General features: G+C 45.9%; 1 non-coding gene across 1 annotated transcript; it reads left to right on the top strand.

Moving 5' to 3' along the window:
• Positions 1-10875: 10875 nt before the first annotated feature.
• LOC135374905 (U6 spliceosomal RNA) lies at positions 10876-10978 on the top strand. The gene has a single exon (XR_010417147.1). It is a non-coding gene; the product is annotated as a U6 spliceosomal RNA (small nuclear RNA).
• The last annotated feature ends 6982 nt before the right edge of the window (positions 10979-17960 follow it).

Genomic DNA, 17960 nt, shown 5'->3' with positions numbered 1-17960 from the left:
ACCTTTTCATGTTCCTTGTGTGACAGCACATTCCCCTCGGAGGTGTACCTAAAAAGGCATCGTACAAGCATCCACAAAGGAGGAGGAAGACATAAGTGTCGATTCTGCAACTACTCCAGCGATAAAACGTACCACGTTAAGGAGCACGAGCGCACCCACACGGGAGAGAGACCTCACACCTGTCAGGTGTGTTCCAAGGGTTTCACGCAGAAGAGCAACCTGGTGACACATATAAAAAACGTTCACGCGGGGAAAATAATTCGCAAGTGATTAATAGAGAGATCTATCTTAAAAAATAAAAAAATCGGTCCGAATCACTTTCTAGAGGAAAAGGATTCAATTCAAGACAAAATCGTTCTGCTAAAACATTCAATCCGACTATTAATTGGCCAATAATCAAATCACCGAAACCAAATCCGCATGCCTTTAATCTGGATTTCAATCCAAATTTAAATAGAATTCAGGATTTCAGATTCAAAGCAGTGATTCTAAAACAATTGATTTGATGCGTGGTACCAACGGTCCACGCCCTGCTGCGCCGCGCATAGGCTGCTCCCGTGCGGTGTCCGCGGCACGATCTATGCCACCGTTCAGCGCATCTCACAGGAAGATCTGGTGGAATGTCTGTTGATTAAAATTCGTGTGTACTCCTAGACAACATTACAGCTACACAGTTATACGATGTAGTTCGCACAAAGACACAGTGGACTATGTATTCGAGACGACGGTGGATGGAAGCAAGACAGTGTCTGCAAAGTCCCTGGGAAGCCATTCAAGCCGAAGACTACTGTGAAACTATACAAGTGCACTGTTCCAACTACACTTATTTGTACTCGCCCTATTTATTCGCGTAATTAACGCGCGTTAACATTATTTATTGTCAGTAACCTTTCATATCTTCATTCCATACGCGTCAATTCTCACGCGACTGTCAAGTGGTCTGCGATTGTGGAATGCTCAAGGCCCCTGCCGATCTGATCGACGAAGCGGCACTTTTATTTCCACGTACGATTCACTTCAATTAAATTATGTGACAGTAGCAGCTCACCTTATTTTCTTTCTCGTTTTAATTTATCGTGTCTGCCATATGTCATCTCGTGTTTTCTTTTGAGCACGATATGAAAAGGCGCGGACAGCACAAAAGAAACTTGTCACCTCTGCGAACTTGTGTTACCTATTACTCGAAATAAATACTTCCGCGAAAATAAACTGCAGTTTCATTTTGGCTCCTTCCAGTGAAACTGCAATTGTCCTGAAGCATACATTATGTCCATCAGTATTTCGCTAAATGCCTGCCTTAGGCCCTCTTGACGCAGGTCATCGAGTGTATGAAGCAAAAAGAAACTGCACGCAACATTTGAGTTTACAGTTTATAATTGAAAGCCTCGTCATTCTTCCTTTCCTATTGGCTGGTTACTGATTCCTGGTGACCACACTGATTCCCGTGCCCTTGCGCGACATGTGACAGGACCTGGTTGTTCTATGTGTATGAATCACATCCATTGCTAATCTCTCAGCTCATAGTTCTCAGACTCATATGACTCATACGTGAACATAAAGCTATCCAAATGGGAACCTGTGTCCCCCGTCAGTATTTATCTCTCTCTGAAAGGATAGAGCGTTATTTAGTAGAGATATCGCGCACCTTTTTCGAACCGAGAACTTCGAAGTCGAAGCTTTGGTGATCGACGAACCATCAAACTTCGCGAACTGGCTCGCGGACATTTCCTTTAGGCTAAGGCATATGCCACAAGTAACCTTTGAGTGTTCAACGTTATCGGTGTGCTCAAACCAAACAATCTAACGTAGTTAACCGTGTACTGCGCATGCGCAACACTCCCTGTCCAATTGCTTGTCTGTGGAAAGTACACCTGTACAGCCTGCGTGACAGTGCGTGATACATAGAACTTGATCAACAACATGATGGTGTAGCGTCGACCTCCCATATAGTGAGGAAAAGAGAACGCGCGAAGCGTTCCAAATAAGTGCATAGAGCTCCGGACGCCCCACGTACTTTTTCCTGTTGTAATGAGGGTATTGAAATTATATGGTGTTGTTCTGTTCAGCGCCGCAGCGTAACCACATGAAAACGTCGGGTTTATCTTCACTATTGGTGTTGTTGCGAGGGGGAGGTTTTGTCGGTATTGAACGCCCCCAGACAACACAGATGCGTACCAGGGACGTCCCAAGTATGCCTCCATGCGGATGTTGCAGACATCCCAGAGATGACCGCAGTTGGTTCCATAGACGTCACTGGGAGATCTGAATGAAACTCCAAAGTACGTAACAGTGACGGTCCCATAGACGTCCCTCGAGATCTCAAGGATTTCTGAGGGACTTCTCCGGTACCTCAAGCCCACGCTGGTAGGAGGCTTCACGGCATAGCATATTTGCTCTGCAGAGGTGCTAGCCTCATCTGCTGACTGTTCTGTAGGGTCGGCGGTCATCGGTATCCAGTGCGCGTATTTGCGACCTCCATACAGTTAGTGTATACGCAATAAGGAAACCAGATTCGCTTTTATACAGGGAAAAACTGTCAGTTTATTGTTTTCAAATATATTTGAGCTTCAAAGGAACAAAATATCACACTGCACAGTTCCTATAGCAATCCAAAATCCTACAAATCACATTTACTTGGAACATTGCACAGACGAAAATGACATGTGCAACACCGTAAGCATGACACCATATCTGCGTAAAGAGAACAGTTTGGCTTGTCACAGCGAGTGATTCGTTCCCCAGTCAGCCTCATTACGGCACAGTGAATCACTAGACAGAAACGGGACACCGGTTATATTAAAAGGCAAGTCGAATTGAATTCAGAAGTTGAAGCCAAAAGGTAAGGTGTGGCACTGGTATGCCCAAATAAGAGCACTTGTAGCAAACTATGCATATATCAACATACAGATACAAGCAAATTAATATAATGCCGTTTCTGAGATTGCCCCGAAGATCCATAGAGAATTTTTGTACGCACAAGTGCTGTCAGCTTCCACACTAAAAAAAGATAAAAACGATAGCTTGCACATCCACAGCACATTTTCGCTTGAAATGTTAAGTTTTATCTATAACTTTTGTTACAAATTACAAGCAATTTAATAATTTTCTCATGATGAGAAATTAAATTTTCGAAATTACAGTTCAAAATTTGCCGTATTATATCAGATTTTTACACCATGAATCCAGAGCTGATGTCTGATATAGCGTGTCCCTATAAAAATACACAGCTTACTACAAAGGCAATTTTAATACATTTTTCTAACGCGCAAGGCAGCATATGCTTGTAACTACTAACTAAGTAACCGAAACAAAGCTATGTATCTGAGTACACACAGTTTAAATGTCCTCTTTGTTGCTTCCAAATGCTGCTCTTGATTTGTGACGTTCCTGAGTTCGCGATGCGTGGTACAGTCACGACATAGTTGTCTATTTCATTTCCCTCCCAAGAAGGTAGCGACGCTTGAGGCACGCGGATCTTCGTGAGGTAACCTGACAACAAACAAAACCGAGACGTCATTAAATATTTAGATAATTCTTTCGTTTCAGGGCGGTATACAAATGTTTTGTTATTGAGAATACAATTAAAAAAAAGAAAGAAAGAGATACTTAGATACCGCTTGGGGAGAAAACCTGTATGTACAGCTTGGGACAAAAGTTCACGGAACAACAGGGTGTCGTATTTCTCCAATGGAGCGACAACCTAGCAGCAAAAAGGAGTGGACATACATACTGAGGGATGGATAGAATAGCTTGCCACCTGTTCCCTATTGAGCCGCTTCGTGATAGCTAGCAGGGAAGCGCTCCGATGAAGAAATACGCAGGTGCCGTGTTCCGTAAACTTTTGTCCCAAGCAGTACTTATACTGTCCACATAGTATGCATATACACACAGAAAATAAATAGATTGCATTATTTAGCTGATACTGATTGCTCTGAAACAGTACAGGAGGTAACATACCGAGTTCGCAAGCCTCACGTGGTAATACAGGTCAGTGGCATGCCAAATATAGCCCCTGCAAGCAGGGACACACTTGGAATCCTATCACAAATTTAATAACCTTGGCATTGTTGATCTGCTCATCAAAAAAAATTCCCATACGGGTCGTACAGTAGTTGTTCATTGGGATGCTGCAGGACAGGCCGCTGTGAAAGAACTGTTGTGGTTACCTATATAGATAGGAAAATGTTAAGAATTGCATCACTGGGTGCTCTGCTTGGGATAGAAATGAAATAGCGGGGCACCTTGCAAATGACGCTGACTTGTTCCTCTGAACTGAGAAGATGGAAGTGAGTAATCTTCTGCTGAGAGCAATCTTAATGTGCATAGGATAGAGACAGTTAGTTACCCCTGGCACAGCATCCTTTTTGTCGTACTGGAAGCTAGCTTACGCTATCCATGTGTACAAGCTGATTCCCACGCAATGAATGCACTGGCCCTGGTTTACGTGAAATTAGAGAAATAGTACTGCAGCTTACCATGTCTGCGTTCAGGCCAAAAGCTTGTGATGGATAGAAGGCTGCTGTAACTTGGCAAATCCTTCATTGACTGATCCCCTGTAATGACATTCAACGTGTTACGGTGCAAGATACATGTTTGTCACAGGCCAGTGTTTTCATACTATTTGTATTTGATAATAAAACTCACTGTCACTCTAACTTACAGTGTTGTTCTGGACTTGGTAGCGAGTTCTCAAACAACTTCTCAACTTGTCAAACGTCTTCATAACGAACCCTGAAACTGGGGAAAAACACAATAAACGCTCTCTACGTTGTCAAACGTGTTCTCTCTGAACTGCCAGAAAATTATGTCCGTACGCTGCAAAGCTTCACTGCATTATGAAAAACAGAATCCGTGACAAACTATCGTTACCTAAAAAAGAGCAAACATACCTATACTGCCGTCCATGTCTCTCACTTGTACATCAAACTGCGGCAATACGCACGGACGCGCGCCGCCATCATGGAAGCCATAAATACAAAGAACGGACAACCGTCCTGCTCCCGCCACTTTTAGCGTTCAGTTTCACTCAGCCGCAGTACCGTATGACCGTTTCCTTGTTACCAACTTCAAAACCATGACATGCAATTATCCGCGGCACGTTATTCTCTATCGTCTACGTAAGCAGCTTTGCGTTACTCAAACAATGCTGTGAGCAACATTACAAAGCTAGTGAGAAATTAAAATGATTAGCGCCATCTGGTTGCTAACGGACGCCATAATTCGGCCTCGCAGTTTGCGAGTGTTTGCGAGAGAGTAGAAGAAGGAAAGTGGGAGAGCGGGAGGAAAGTCCACATTACGACCGCCGAAGTACTCATGATGGACTTCATGGTGGTTGCCCTCCGCAGCTGTTTCTGGGACGTCTAAGGGATTGCCCACGCGGGACGTGGGATGTGGGGATCTTTTTCGGACGTCCCAGTGAGGTTTCGTGTTGTCTGGGCCGCTTGTTACCAACCGGGTCGGCGTCTACTTTTCGGCTCCCGGGGGGAGGGGAGGGGCAGGTGGGAAATGTGCACCCCCCTTGTATTCTTGCTGTCCGAAAGGTGCACTTTTGACGCCCCCTTTAGGCGAGATCCGGGGATGCAGTTGCCGCCTGCAACCTGCGCAGACGCCGGCACTGGTTGTCGCACATACAGGGTGTTGCAAGAGAGAGTTACCCGTGATTATTAAAAAAAAGTATATACATACGTGAGATAAAACTGGGAAACCTTCAGCATGACACCTGTGAATGTTTTTGCCGTCCAACCAGGCGGTTTGCACGAGTGTACCTCAGTAATTAGGCTAATTATCTTAATTGAACTAAACATTTTGCCAAGGAAAGGTAACTTTTTTTGCGTTTACTACAAAGTCAAGTCCGTGGCCACATGCTGTTCCAATCGTAATTGAAAGTCTCGAAGTAGTCTCCCCAAATATTTGACACCCGAGAACTTGCGATATCTCTAAGCGCGCTTTGGGATTTCGCAGCGCCGGCACTATCGGCAAGACCCTAAGACCCTCCCACTGCGCATGGAAACAGCATGAGAAAAACGGGGGGGGGGGGGGGTGAAGGAGGGGGAACCAGGCATAATCGCGTATTTTTGCCTTTGCAGGCTTTTCTGTTCCCAGCCATCAGGTACTGGTAATCTCCAACATGGGATATTCTGTGCTGTTTTCTGTGTTGTACTTTCCTCCTCCCCATACTTTTGGGCGGGACAACTTGGACGAATGCCCGTCTTGACGAGCAACGGTTTCTTCTGGCGGTTGTTACAGGTTTCTGGGCGTCAAAAGTTTTGTGGAAATGTTGTGAAAGATCCCGCGGTATGGCGATGGACTTTCTAATTAACGCTACAAATGTTTACTTTCCTTTTGGCAAATTCTTTAGTTCAATTAAGCTAATTAGACTTATTAATGAAGTACACTCGTAGAAAACACCTGTTTGGGTAGCAAAAACTATCACAAGTGTCGTGCAGAAGGTTTCCAATGTTTATCTCGCGTAGACTTTTTTTTAATAATTAGGGGTCACTGAAATGTACACCATACAGCAGAGAAGTACAGAACGTCGTACGGTTATCAAGATTGAGGACAGAAGCCCAGCATTTGACGTTCATGTCAATTGCGAACAGTAAGCGTTACGTATATACGGCATGTATGATGTTTACACTGGAAACTCGTTAATATGATGATATGATTTTGGTAATAAAACGAATTAGCATATTAACGATAATAACACACATAACACGATTATAGTTTCACCCGGAAACTCCCGACAACACAAAACACGTGACAGAGCACGGCCGAATCTTCCCGGAATACCCTTTCTAAAGGATCACCCGATTTTTACCCCCGAATTAAAAAAAACATATATTAGAACCCGAAAACGAAGAACACTACGCGGTACGATACCGGCAGTTGTCGGTCTCGGCTCATTTGCATATAGTAGCAAAATTCGACGATGGATATTTAAACGCACGCACGCGTTTCAAGATTATTTAAAGGTACTGTAAAGCAGCAGGCAAGCTGCTAATATTGGTAGCGGCATTTGAAAGCTTATGTCGAACGAAACCCACACTGCAAATTTTATGTGCGACATAAAATTCTAAATATTTTTTAATCACTTCCGAAATTGCGATGAAAAGACGCGGTGCGACGCCTGGTGGGAAACAATCGCCTATTCGTCGAGCAACAGTGTTACATGTCCCCAACCCTCTATCGGCTAAGTCATAGGCTAAGTAGCCGGCTTCATGAGCTTTCTTTTAAAAGTTTGTTCAAAAGAGGTAGTGCCTGACAAATATTCTCTCAAAATGCAAGAACATTGGTACATCGTTGAAACTGCCAGCAGAATCACCATGAAAGCCACCTACGAAAAATGCACACCACGTCGTCCGGCAAGCTGGTGTAGTGATATTAGCAGTCCACAGATGTCGCTGTACGCTCCATTGTTATTGGCATGTTTATGTCCGTCGCCCTACATGGAAGGAACTGCGGAGTTCGTGTCGGGTCTTAGGCACAGAGTTGCCCGTAATATTGAAACTTACTTTTCCAAAAAACTACGAGGTGGATTCGAACGAAATTTGTGGCGTTTGTTTACTGAGCACCCAGACTGTATAATGAGCCAGCAATATAAAATTCTATGCCTGCTGCTTTACAGCACCTTTAAATGGAATGACTTTCAACGAGGATTGTCTCTCATTCCGTGATCTCGCTTTTTGCCCGAAATGCCCCTCTTTAAAGAGTTCATCGATTAATTTTAGGTAATCAGTTATTGCTAGACCCCGAATTCCTAGGCAAACACCTTTTTTTCTCTCTCTCCCTTTTTCGCCTCTCGCGTGGTGTGCTGGGGAACCTCCTGTATCGATTTGATAGTGCCTATAAATGCGTATTCCGGCGTCAGTGCCTATTTTGGAGTAGATGCCTAAAGCTGCGATTAAATATCGAAAATTGCGCAACTATTGCATGTCCTGCACAAATTGCATATTGGGAGGTTACAGCTCACATTTACGGTATTTTTATTGCGGGCGGAACTGAATTTTGGCACTCTCGGAGCTAGCGACAAAAAGAAAAAAGAAAAAATCAACAACAACAGCTTTCATATATATATAACGACATTTGCCTATATATAACGACATTTTTAGTGTCTATATCAGGATTTTTTAGCGGTTTTTATAGCCGTCTAAAAATAGGCTTTTTGGTGTCCAAAATTCCGGGGTCTAATTATTACGTACTCACTTCGAGAGTAGGCCCGCCTTACAGTATATAACTCAAATGCAAAAAAGACATCTATACGAACGAAGGAAGTCACTGAAAACGTTAGCAAGCTGTAGGACTCAATATCCTCTGGATTGCCTCAGAACATCCTCAGAAGATCACCTTCTATAGGCCTGTTGCGCTCAAGTTTGCCCGGCGACGCGAGCGCCAATCGGGACCCTAGCGGGAGCGGGAGCAGTCACTGGTCCGCACAGCCAGGCTGCCAAGCATGTATCGTGGTTAAATATGCCGCCTTTCAGATTGCCAAAAACGCACGGCAAACTACAACACAAATCGGGAACAACTGTTGCGTCGTTGGCTACCATAACACATTCCAAAAACGTCAAAAAATCAGATTTTTATCGCTTGCTCGGAGAACCTTGGGAGACAAAGGCGGAAAGCGTTAATTGCGTCTGTACACCGTAGAAGCGCCGCGAAGTTTCCGCTCTGCATTCCTCCTGGAGATAATGTAGAGTTATACCCAAACAACTTGCGGTACAAATTTACTTGGATATAAAACACACATTCTGCCAAACAGTTATTACTTTCTAACATAACGTATGCAGATTAGAGGGAAATATGAAAGGCTTACTGTGGGCATCGCCTCGCGCCGGTTCTTCCTAATGGAGGTACGCCGATTCGAGGGTCTTCGTGCAGGGTGATGTTTACTCCGAAAAAAGCGATGACCTTATACTTACTTATCACTTACTTACTGATGTTCTCCAGGAGACCCGCTACGAGACCCTGGCATTTTTGTTGGAATGCCATAATGGAACACCGTGCGTGTCTCTCTCATGACCGTTAGGAGATCAATATAGCTTCTCCGTTTGCTCTCCCGTCACTACATTGTCAGAAATGCCGTTCAGAACCTCTTTACAGTCGCACTGTAAGGCCCCCTTCTGTACAGACTCAAGGAACTCAGCGAGTGGACAAAGTATTCCTGGGTACGTGTGAATGATATCACCAGGCGGTTTTCTTTTTGCAGCGGGGAGGCATGTGGTTGATATACCTGTACAGGTAAACATTACGCAAACAAGGAGAAATTGACCATATGCAAGCTGTTTATTACCAAGAGCAATAAAGCATCGTTTTCAGGCACCGTACTCGGTACACGGTACAATACTGGTTTACGAAACACATAAAATGCTGAAGAATTACCATTAACACAATAGCGAACGATCAACGATGCAGCAGAGTACAGCAGCAGCATTCAGTAGAGAAAGATGATTGGCAAAAAATCAACGACGCAGCAGAGATGACTGTAGCCTCAGCAGCTTTAAAAATACAATATGAAAGGTCTCCACCCGAGCTCCTTTCTAAAGGAAAGCACACTGTCCACATTATGCATACGTACTTGGAAATAAGTGGGCGATACCCATTTGTCATGTCACGCTGCGGCTTTGAGCTTGGCGTGCCCCTCTTTTGTGGCTGCCCCGTACATGTCGCCTCTTCTTCCTTGTTCAGGTAGCAGCAGACTGCTGCCGCGTACTTGCATTTCCCCGCAATTCCCGCTTTACAGGTACACAACGCAACACAAACTGTTCACGGGCACTTGGACGCCTGTGATGGAGAGGCATCGAAATCGAGTTAAATCAACTTTCAGTGCGGGTAAAATGTGCATTCAAAGTTTTTCTGGCCAGGTATATCATTTTGATGTACAGTTTACATTTATTACGTAAGATCACGCCGACTCACTTCGAACCGAACGTTATAAACCACCCTGTCCTTCACTTATTCCGAGATGCACTTCGCTTTAACGACGATTTCGTTACAGTCCGATGCTTCGTCGCCGCCGAAAACATGTCTGACTAGTAACTGGCCCTTCGAAAGGTGTGAATCTGTGAAGAAAAAAAAAAAAAAACGTCAATGCTTCCAGCTTTTCCAACCCACACAGGATGCGATACATTGGTTGCTTGCTCCAGAGCGAAACCCGCGAAACCGAAACACTCTTGATAGCGGACCAATGCTTCGATTTGTTTCCACATGCGGCGCTGTCGTCCGCTGATCGCAACGCCGCCTGGCCGAGCGCTACAGGCCTTCCATATGCTGCCCTCTCATAGCATCCGTCCACCCGTATGTAAGTCTATGATCGTCCTCGACACTGGAGAACAACTGGCGAGTCATAATCGGGTAATCTTATGATGTATCTTATATCTCAGGCAATCTCCCGGCAACACACAAACGATTATATCGACACGGTATGAAAATCATTATCGAGTTCGTCAAAGCATGAAGCAGTAAACCGTGCATTAGTCGCAGCTCCCTGGCGTCTCCTAAGATAAGCGCCGATTTCGGTGCGAGATAAGCAGTTGTCTTTTGTGTAAGCCTCCTGTTCGTCCACGTATGGACAAGAAGCGACCAAGTGCAAGGCGTGTCCTCTGCATTACGGAGCTGCTTCGTGGGGAAGTCCGCTTTACGGCACACTGGTATTCATTATTGCCTGAAAGACAACTTTTCCCACACTAAACTTGTCGAATGTGTAGCACTTAAGTAGAAAACGAGGATATGACATTCAAGTAAATCTAACGTGTTTACTGCAGGACAGTTTATCTGAAGTGAAAGCACAATAATGGTCAATCTAATCTTACGACACCACCGCGTTGGAATCACGTGCCTTATCACAGTATAAAAAACGATTCGGGGTGCACGTTAACTGTACTTCCAAAGTACATATACTAAAATTGGAACGATACAGAGAAGATTAGCATGGCCCCTGCGCAAGGATGACACGCAAAATCGTGAAGCGTTCCACATTTTTTTCTAAATGCTGCGGCCGAAACTATGAGTTATCGGAGTTAGCACTATGATTGCAAGAATTGCCCCAGATAGAATAAGGGTACGTGTACGGTTCCCCGCTTTGTGTTTTTATATTAGGGCGGATTCGCCGTATGTTTTCTGGTTTTTATTTATTTTCGTGAAATCGGCGTTTTCCCATGACTTTTCTGGCACATACGTACATGGTTTGTCCTGCAGTTATCGGTTAATATAAATCGCAAGGTAGTTTCAAAGCTGCGTGTTAACGCAGCCTTAAAACGAAAAAAAAAAAAACTGTATAAGATTAGCCCGTGTGAGACATCACAAAAGGAACCTTTTTTTTTTTTTGCCAATAACCCCCCCCCCCCCCCCCCCAGCGAAGCGGTGTTACCCAAATCATCTGAATCCGAGCTTTGTGCGTGTGTGTTAAACATAACGGTGTAGCGATTACTTCCCGTAATCGTTCTTGGGGCATTCGTTTGCATGCGATGTTTTTCGGAGAAAACGGAATGACGAAAAAATAGCAGAGGGGCCGTATTCCTGCACGGCTTGTGAAAAAAGTTTTGCCGACTAAAGTACCCTGAGGCAGCACATATGCCGTACGTGCACACCAGGAACTTTCTGCACAAGTATGTTTGCTGTGCGAGGGGCTTTGTTAAACGGCGCGAGCTCGAGAGGCACCTCTTACGCTACCGTGATCACGGTAGGGTGCAGACACTGTGTGAACATTACTAAACGGTGAAGGCACAATTAGGGAATTTGGAACAAGGTACCTGGAAAGAGGTATTGAGCTCTCGGCCGCCTGTTTGCTAACTCTGTCGGAACGAGTTTTTGGTGAAGCAGCCTCCTGACCCATCACCCACATTGGTGAGAAGCCATATTCCCGTACGTCTTCTGGGAACAATTTTGCCGACGAGAGTACCCCGTGACTCGGTAAACTGTTGAAGTGGGGTAGTGGGCAACGTAAGCTTATCTTGAAGCAGCAACGAGGACAAGCGAAGACAAATGAAGAGGAGTACTGCTTTAAAAGCTGTCCTTTTGTCTGTCTGTCTGCCTTCGTTGCTGCTTCAAGATGAGAGTACTCTGTGACAGCATGTATCGTACGTGTATGGACAAAGAACCTTACTAATGCGTTAGCATTGGAGGAGTCATGCCTAGAGCCCGGATTTTTAGGTACGAAACACAGTTTTAGGTGCCTATAAAACGCTCTAAAACCCCGATTTCGGCACCAAAAATAGCATTTATGCACTATAAATTGTCGTGTTTTTTTTTTAAATTTCATCTGTAGCATTGAAAGTACAAAAATAAAGTGAACAAGACTCTTGTCGTGGCCAGCATGCTGGTGATATCAGAGATGGGCTCTGAGCATTGAATGTTTATTTATTTATTTTTAACGCACAAGTTTCTTAGCCCTCGAAGTCCCGCTTTCTAGATGTTTTCGGCATTACCACAAGGCACTCAACAGTACGAGTGCCGGGCGAAGTAGGCGACAAAGAAAACCAGAATGCAATCGACGGCGACGGGCTGCCGAGACTGAAGAGCAACGTAAGTCCCGGTTCCCATAGCTTGATGCGAGCAGCAGCGGTGCGGGAGCATTAGCACGACAACATCTGGCATCTTTTGCCACGTCTCACAGCATTGTGTTACAGCATTGAGATATTTCTGCCACGAAAAATTCACTTAATGAATAGCCATCCTCAACAAGTCGTATATTAACAGGCTTTACTTACCACCATTTTTACGCATTAGTGAAAAAACAGTAATGGTCCTACTGCTGACCCTTGGTAAACACGTATAACAAGGGGAAAAGATTTAGTTACGTTCCATAGACCGTAACCTATTATTTCAACACGAATGGTAACAATAGTAACTGCAAGCTGCCCCTCAATTTTTTTTTTTTTTTGTATGAGTGATCGCTCTGCATTTACAGGGACTTCCGGGCCCGGTCACTGGAACGCGAGCATAACCAGTCCAGGTACGTGCGCAATAGTACTTTACTACGCGCGAAGAACATACAATCGCACATCCAATATTCATCGTATAAAACACATCAGCAACAGCGGCCACCACAGTTCACGAATCTGGCCGCCATTAGCTTCTTCCGGCTGCTTCATCTCAGCTTCTGTATCATTTCCGGCCTCTCGCAAAGGCTCCTTGGTCTTCCTACGTTTCAAAATTTCTTCCCGCCTTCTCTTCCTCTTCCTATCTTCACTGTGGTTTATCAACATCGCCCGGACGTCATCCCGCACGGCGTCCGTCAAGAAATAATTGATCGCGATTGGTTCGCCCAGATTCCACTGTTGCGCAAACACTCTGGGGTCCCTGGTGGCCAGGTCGTAGCCAGTTTTCGCGTTGAAGTTTGCAATGTCGATGACTCGAGTCTCCTGAGAGTAAAGAAGGAAGACCAGAGTGTGTGGATGTCCAGAGGTTGGAAAGGGACCGCTGTAGAGGATGAGTTCATCGCCAGAGTACACGTCCTCAGTGACGATGTTCACCACCAGCCAATACTGCCAGAACATGAAGGTGATGTCCGTAAGGAGGAGTGTGTACAGGTTCCCTTCTTCCCTGTGGAAGGAAACGTTCAAGGGTTCCAGCCAGAGTCGCTGAGCCACGAAAAAATTGCCCATCCGGATTTCGCGACCGTAGCCGTAGTCGACGTTGATCAGTTGGTTCGGTGCGTCGGTCAAGAAGTGAGGTATGACGCCGTCTCTTGTTAGGTTCCCTCTGTAAGCGTCGAAGGTACCTTTGGGTGGTCCGCCGCCATCCGCGAGTAGGCCATGTGCTTGGGAGTGGCTCTGCGGAAGACAGTGAAGGGTCAGAACGTTTCGAAATGTCGCAAACCATTGCTTGCCACTGTGTGGCGCTTTTTCATTGACGACACCAGAGCCGTTTAGAGAGAGAGTTTGGCCATTAGGCGGAGCCTAACTTGAGCCGCGTCATGCGACGTCACGACTAAACGACCTCCCTCGATGCGCTCCATTGTCGTCCAGTCGTCAACCGGCCCCCGACGCCATGTTGATGCAAAGCGTTGTTCACGATGCAAGGGGGAGACACGTGCGTATCGCGTCCTTCAAGAACCCTTCGTTCTTGAGTCCTTTCAGTTTGGTAACAAAGCCCCCCTCACCACAGGCGCCTGTGGGTCATAAGCCGGCGATTGTGCTACAATACATTGAGCGCGACAAAAGAAGCTCTCGACTAGCCGGTGGACTGCGTCAAAATGGCGCATATCTGCTGGCTGATAAGCGGATTTCGGTTGGATTCAGGCTTTTTAGGCGGTGCAACGGCGACTCTGACGTCAAAACAGGCTCCGCCCGTGAAGCGGCAAAAAATGGCCAAACTCTCTATATACGGCTCTGCACGACACGAAATAGGGCCTAAAACGCTGTGTAACTGAGTGAAGCTCTCTGGCGGTACTACAAAGGTCATATGAAATACCGAGAGCTGGTAGGCTCAAATTCTACCACAGCCTTATAGAAGAACCGGGTTTCCGAGCTGAATCTGGAGTCGTGTGTTGTGGTCCTCAGCCCAGGACACGTGGAGGCCACAGGGCTGAGAGGCGTACAAAGTCTCCCTGCCAGGTGTGGAGCCATCGGACCGGGCGGTAATATCAAAAGAAGATCGTGTTCGGGATTCGGAAACATCTATGAGAACGATACGGTAATGTTTTGCACAGTCTACTTCACCATATTTCTCTTGAAAGCAGCGCACATATTAAATAAACGAGTTTTAAAGATTCGTGCTGCCTCTGCAGCCATGGAAGCCCCAGCGATGGTGACATCATTATGACGTAAGCACACCAATGGGGCGCAGCGCAGGCGATTGACTCCTAGCTCTTCTGCATCACGTTCGCACCGCGATAAATACACCCACTTTCGCGTTATGGGTGTGTGAATCCTGACGCGACCATGTTGCGTGGAACATGCTGTTACGTTCCCGGATGTATGTACCCGGATGTACCTTTGAACCTTGGTATTCCATGACATGTCCACAGACCCTCGGCGATCTGCAGACGCCCGCCCTCACACCGGTCGCCAAAGGGCGTTCCCTCATTGGATTTGTCCGTGTGACGTTTTCTCCGTGTTCCAGAGACGAAGCCTCAACATGCCTCTGCTATACGTAACATCAAATTGCACAAAAAACTACCTCACTAACTCGCGTCGGACTTTCCAGGTTGTTTTCGCAGATGAACGAGAAGTAAAATGGTGCATCAGTTTCGGAATCGGCGGTGACGGACCCAATGGTCCTTTTGGGGATGCGGTGCTCAACCCCAACACCGAATATCCTCTGGATGTGCGACTAATGTCGCCAACGAATTCGAACGTCCGGTGGATGTCCCTCAGATGACCATCGGACATACGAATCCGTGAGGGCATTATTCGTATATCCAGAGGATATTCGGTGTTGTTGGGGAACTGTACAATTCTTCATCGCCCAGGCAATACAGACTCAAGTTACCAGGAAGCGTGCCTCAAATTGTGACGTCATTTACTTACGTCATAGTCCGCAAAGCTTCGTTTGTGCCGTTTCACCCTTCTGTGTACTGCCGTAGGGGAATCTGCAGATAATACTCTCGTCACCATAGGTTCTTGAAAGCCAAGACTTCTCCGTAACGCCTTCAACTTCATTCCAACTCTTTTGAAGACACGCGGGAGTGGAGCAACAGTCCAACCAGAGGACTTGACGTCGCCCTGATCGAAGACGTATTGTCGACGGTTCGCAAGAGGAGAATACTTGGCGACGACGTCACGTTTGGCTATCTTTTCCTCGTGCGCGTTGACGATGGCCCATCGGAGGTCTTCAGGTCCTTCAAGGAGAAGTACCATGTACAGACGTCCCTGCTTGATGTCCAACTGCACGGTGGTTAACAGCGTTCCTTGATGTTGGTTCATGCTAGTCCCAGTAATGACTTGGCTATGGTTCGACGTGTGGATGAGGTCGTCTTGAAGCAGATCAGTCATCGCCACAGAGATGAGAAGGTCCGGATTAAGGATGACGAATGCGAGCAGAGGGGCAAGCATTGCTTCCGTCAGAACGCAGGCGCGAACACGAGCAATAGACCACGAGGGTCGACATTCTTCTTCTTTTTCTTGAGTTTGAGTTTGAATTAGAAAAAAAAAACAATATGGAGATGGTTGCTCTTACAAACACAGCAGCCGGCTACTCCTAAACACTTGAAAATAAAAATCAGTCTTTTTCTCGGTGCGACACATATCCGTAGGAAAACTGACCATAATTGTATAACGAAGGAGCAGTAGGACGGATGTTGATGTTGACTTTGACAAAAAACATATAAAAGGGGGATATTGAATTCATAAACAGACCTCCCCCCCACACAAAATAAAAACAGAAAAGGAAAGAAGGGCTACGGAACACCCTACGTGTCTGTATGGGATTTCCCGTGCATTTTGAAAATGACGTACCGCCGTGGAATGGACCTAGCTCTACCCTAGAAACGTCATCATGACGCTGGTAGACAGACTAAAACCGAAACAAATCGGAAAGGGAGGGCTGGGTTCCACGAATGGGCACTTGTTCGCTGCCTCCTACTGAAAGAAAAGTAGGACCGAAGGTCGCGTCCCTTTCAGGGACCATCCTAATGCCCCTCAAGACAGTGGCTCTCGAGCGCGACCTTGATCGCCTCTAGCTTCGAGCGTTGTTCAACTCTACCAGATTGGTGGCGCTGTCAAACACTATGACGTCATTTGTTTACAACCAGGGAGAGGTCTATTCGATGAGTGTTTATTATTTCATTCACCAGTATGTCGAGGATAGAAGTGGGGGCCAGTGGGGACGAAAACCGATCCGTGGTGGGACTGACGAGATCGCGGTGTTTGTGCGGGTTCCCCGCTGGTCCCCACTTCTGTCATCTCCGTACTGCGCCATCTAGTGGTGGCGAAGATCCCTCTCCGGCGCCTCGAGGCCATGCGCATGCGCGTAGACCGTTGTGAAAAATGTCCATTAGTGTTATATTTTTTTAGTATTTGTGTGTTCATAATTGCTGTGTTACCGTCGCCTTCGCGTCACTTCCGTTCCCCTGGTGGCGGCGGGGTTGCGAGCGCCACCACACGGGAGAGATGGCGATCAGATAACCACGTGTCGTCTGCTAGCGCCGAATTCGCATTCCACTCCGCATTCCGAGGAAAGCGCTGCCCCATGTCATAGTAGGAACCTGTGAACACCCACACAGTCCTCCAGGTCCGCCTCCTGGATGGCCTCCGCCTCGTCATAATTCCTTTTAGGTAAAGGGATCCCAAATAACAAACAGCCGAGGCCACACAAAATATTTATACAAACTGAGTATCGTTTCACATGTTAGAAACCTTAAATTTCGTCTTAAATACCTGCTCTGCGCTCTTCAAAATTATTATTCTTATATTGCTTATGATATCGTTATTATATTGCTCTTATAAATTTGCTCTGCGCTTTCCGATATATCTCTCCCACTGTAGAACTGCTGACAAAAACTATGTGACGCCGAGCTGCTATCAACAGCTGATAAATGATAATCCTTTCAATCTCGTTCACCTCCCAAGTCACAATATGTTTCATGTACGAATGTCCAACGTATAATACGATGCGAAGTGAATGCGGAGAGCTCGAGACAGTGCAAGGCATCTTCTCCGTATTACGGGGCTGTTTCGGGAGAAAGTCCGCTTTACGGCACTCTCGTGTTAAATAGTGCCTGGAAACAAGCTTTTCTTGCGCTGAACCTTAAAAAAAACATTGTGTTATGCTTGAACAAAAAACACGAAGAGTACATCGAAGTAACTCAAAGATGTGGATCACTTAATAGTTTATTTTAAAATTGAAGCAGATACTTACCAATGCAATCTTACAACACCACCGCGAAGGAATCACGTGCCTCATCCCAGTATAAATAACGGTTCGGGGTGCATTTCCTTAGAAAGCTGCATACATTCATGCGATGAATACTAAATACATACATTCATGCGATGAAAGATGAAAGTCACTGAAAAGGTTAGCCA

Source organism: Ornithodoros turicata, unplaced genomic scaffold (assembly GCF_037126465.1).
Source record: "Ornithodoros turicata isolate Travis unplaced genomic scaffold, ASM3712646v1 ctg00000783.1, whole genome shotgun sequence".
NCBI lineage: Eukaryota > Metazoa > Arthropoda > Arachnida > Ixodida > Argasidae > Ornithodoros > Ornithodoros turicata.
The sequence above is the reverse complement of the archived record's forward strand: the minus strand, read 5'-3'. Positions and strand labels throughout refer to the sequence as shown.